At 44.2% G+C, this 4,165-nt stretch overlaps 1 pseudogene; it reads right to left on the reverse strand.

Moving 5' to 3' along the window:
• Window positions 1-228: 228 nt before the first annotated feature.
• Window positions 229-1,731, reverse strand: LOC137465613 (cytochrome c oxidase subunit 3-like; annotated as a pseudogene).
• Window positions 1,732-4,165: the final 2,434 nt, after the last annotated feature.

Genomic DNA, 4,165 nt, shown 5'->3' on the forward strand with positions numbered 1-4,165 from the left:
TTGAGAATGGTAGTCGGGCAGATCCTAGAGGGTCAAATCCGCATTCATATGGAGATAGTTTTTCTGAGTCTGGGTTTGTTTGGGCGATTCAAAAGTTTAACGAAGTTAGGAGGATGCTTAGGGCTAAGGATATAATGAATATGAACAGGATTATGTTTATTACTCTTCTCTGGATTTAAACCAGATTTTAAGGATTGGAAGTCGATTGTAATTAATATACTAGAAGAGTAAGATCCTCATCAGTAGATGGAAATGTAGAGGAGTAGTCATACGACGTCTATGAAGTGTCAGTATCATGCTGCTGCTTCAAAGCCGAAATGGTGGCTTGGTGTAAAGTGGAATTTGATTAGACGTAGGAGGCATACTAGTAGGAAAGTGGTGCCAATAATTACATGGAGGCCGTGGAATCCGGTAGCGACAAAGAAGGTGGAGCCATAAACTCCGTCGGCGATGGAGAAGGGGGCTTCGTAATATTCTATGGCTTGGAGGGCTGTGAAGTAAAGTCCTAGAAGGACTGTTAGGAGCAAGGCGTGGATTGCTTGTTTTCGGTTAGCTTCTATGATGCTGTGGTGGGCTCATGTGACGGTAACTCCTGAGACTAGAAGGATTGTGGTGTTTAGGAGTGGGACATCTATGGAGTTTAGGGGTTTAATTCCAACTGGTGGTCATTGCCCTCCTAGTTCTGGGGTGGGGGCTAGGCTTAAGTGGAAGAAGGCTCAAAAGAATCCTAGGAAGAAGAAAGCTTCTGACGTGATGAATAGGGCCATGCCGTATCGGAGACTTTTTTGGACGGTCGGGGTATGATGCCCTTGGAATGAGCTTTCTCGTACAATGTCCCGTCATCACTGGAATATGACTAGGGTGGTGGAAAGTAGGCCTAGGGCTAGGAGTCAAGGGGAGTTGTAGTGAAATCACATTGTTAGTCCTGAGGCGGTCAGGAGGGCAGCGGCTGCTCCTAAAATGGGCCATGGGCTGGGGTCTACTATATGGTAAGAATGTGCTTGGTGGGTCATTGGGGTTAGATGTTTTCTTGTAGATAGAGGCTTAGTAGTAGGACGAAGACGTAAGCTTGGATCATTGCCACTGCGATTTCTAGCATGGTTAGTAAGAAGAGGACTAATAGAGCTAGAAGTGAGGCTGCTGGCATTGTTGAGGCTAAAGGTATTGTGGCTGTGGAAATGAGTTGAATTAGGAGGTGACCTGCTGTGAGGTTTGCTGTCAGTCGTACTCCTAGGGCTAGGGGTCGAATGAGTAGGCTGGTCGTTTCGATTATGACTAGGGCTGGGATTAATGGTGTAGGAGTCCCTTCTGGTAGGAGGTGGGCTAGGGATGTGGAGGGTTGGTTTCGCAGCCCTGTTAGTAGGGTAGCAAGTCATAGGGGAAAGGCTAGTGCTAGGCTTATGGATAGCTGAGTGGTTGGGGTGAATGTGTAGGGTAATAGTCCTAATAGGTTAATTAGTAGGAGGAAGATTATTAGGGAGGTTAAGATTAGGGCTCATTTGTGCCCCTTTTTGTCTAATGAGGTTATTAGTTGTTTTGTTACTATGTTGGTGAATCATAGCTGTAGGGTTGAGAGTCGGTTGGTGATTCATCGGTTGTCTATGGAAGGTAGTAGCAGGGCAGGGAATGTTATGGAGATAAGAATTAGGGGAATTCCTAGGAGGGATGGGCTTGAGAACTGGTCGAAAAAGTTTAGGTTCATGGTCAGGTTCAAGGGGTAGTGCTTGGGGGGGTTGGAATTTTGTTAGTGGGAGGGTTTGGTGAGACAAAGGTCAGGATTTTAGGCTGAATGATTATGGAGAATGTGAACCATGAGATGAGCATAATAAAAAGTCAGGGGCCTGGGTTTAGTTGGGGCATATCATTAAGGAGGGGGCAGTACTCTTTCTTTAGCTTAAAAGACTAATGCTGGTTCATAGCTTCTTAATGGTTGAGGGTATTTAGGATGAAATTGATGAGGATCAGCTCTCGAAGTTGGCCAGTGGGGTTGATTCTACTACGATTGGTATGAAGCTGTGGTTAGCTCCGCAGATTTCTGAGCACTGTCCGTAGAACACTCCGGGTCGGGAGGCGAATAGGGAGGTTTGGTTGAGGTGACCTGGAATTGCATTGGTTTTTACGCCTAGACTGGGGACTGCTCATGAATGGTCAGCGGTGACAATAACCCGGATGGTGGAGCTTATGGGGATTACAACACGACGGTCTACTTCTAGTAGCTGAAAGTGGCCTAGAGGAAAGGACCTAGAGGAAAGACGCATGTATTAAAGTAGTTTTAAAGTAGGTATGTTTATTCGGCCGGATGCATGTGGGACATTTCCCCAAATACATGCGTGCCCCTTGCTTACACACGTGTTCTTTTATCCCCTGGAGTGTTACATATGCATTAAGTTTCCCCATGGGTCATTTCCTGGCTCCCCTCCCTCTCCGCTCTGTATGCTAATCAGCCTGTCGGTCCTCTGCGCCTGCGCAGCTGTCTCTGGTGGTCGTCCCAGGCTTCGGGGGTCGTAAAAGGGATGAAGTAAGAATGGTCTTCTTCAGGCTGACTTTTCGACCCCACTGCTTTGCACATGCCCATTGATTCCTTGGCCACGGCCCAAGCCAGGGGCCAGGATCCATCTGTTTCCAGAACATAAGGGGCCCTATTTTTCAGTTGTCTTTACACCCGGTATCCTGTTTTCCATATACATTCTTTCTCCTTATCAGGTCTCTCTTTGCTGCTCTGCATGTAGTCTCTTCCTTTCCCATAGGCCAGGATACGGTATATTCTCACGTAACCTAAAGATGTGGCCCTAAGCAATATCCATTATTTTATATGCCTATTACTATTCAATACCTTCTAATTTCTATGATTAATAGCTTCTAGTTCTAACCCCATGTTTCAGTCCCCCCTTTTTAGCAAAATAGTAAATTCTTTTACTTAGTACAAGCTCCAATCTCTATGATATGTGTCTCCCAATGCTTTACCATGTATCTGGGATAAAGAGGTTAGTATTGTTATTCGTTGTAACAATTTGCAATTCCAAATGAGTATCACAAAAGATAGTTTTTAACTTATACCTACTAATATTAGTAAAACAATAATGGGGTGACATAATGTATTTAGGATTCCAGTTGCAGTGGGCGACCATCCAAAAAGTGAATCCCACCAACTGTGACTTGCATCCTGTTTCACTCTTTGCAGAACCTTGCTTATTTCTTTTATGTCATGATGGACAGTAATTAAGGTTTTCTCCCCAGTTTTTTGAATATTCTCTAGAATTTTGACAAGGTCCTGATGTTTGATTAATTGTCTAATTAAAGTGAGGTTCATTCCAATAGGCGTGGGTGACAACCTGTGGTACATCTTATTGTTGGCATTAATTAGCTGATGAGACACAACTGGTGCCAAATACAGAAAGTCACACCCTGAAATCCTAACAAAGTTGCAAATACAAAAGTTAAGATAATTCTTACCGAGCAAAGTTACATTATCCTTATCTATTTCTATAAAAGTACACGCAGCTCTCAAACATACACAACCTTGACCAATATATACAAGTACAGTCCTTTGATTTGTATCCGGATGAATCTCAAAGTGACAAACACCTTGTTCAGTATCAAGACATATATCTTGACCATCGATTGTGTTACTCTCACAAATGAACCCCTGTTGTTCCCGGGTAACGCAAGATTCTAGATTCACAGTTTGCCATTTTTCACCCACTCTCCGTGCCCATGCCCTGTGCTCTGAAGGGTGGAGCACTGACTGCTCATGATTCAGTCCCAGTGCTATAATAGGATGAATAACATAAACTGTGGCATTGCGTATGGTGAACACAAAGGCAGTAACTACGTTGTCAGTCGAGTCATAGGTAAAGTTTACCAAAGTCCACCAAGCCTGAAATTTCTTCTCAAAATCCATAGCACTGTCCCACACGGCCTTTCGAATCTCAATTGGAAAGGCTCCTTCGCTTCCTTCCCTTATAATTGAGGCAGCTGTTGATTGCAACCATAATTGTGCCTGTATACAGCTAAAGGCCAGAGACACATTATCTTGAACCATAGCAAGTGCATCTATGATTGACCCATGGTCTTGGTCCTCTGCCTTTTTCAACCTTGGCAGTATTCTCGAGACCTGCCACTGACTGGTTCCCAATGCTAGCAAAGATGACTGTAAAGGTTGTTT

The sequence above is a fragment of the Anomalospiza imberbis genome (assembly GCF_031753505.1).
Source record: "Anomalospiza imberbis isolate Cuckoo-Finch-1a 21T00152 chromosome W unlocalized genomic scaffold, ASM3175350v1 scaffold_31, whole genome shotgun sequence".
Lineage (NCBI taxonomy): Eukaryota > Metazoa > Chordata > Aves > Passeriformes > Viduidae > Anomalospiza > Anomalospiza imberbis.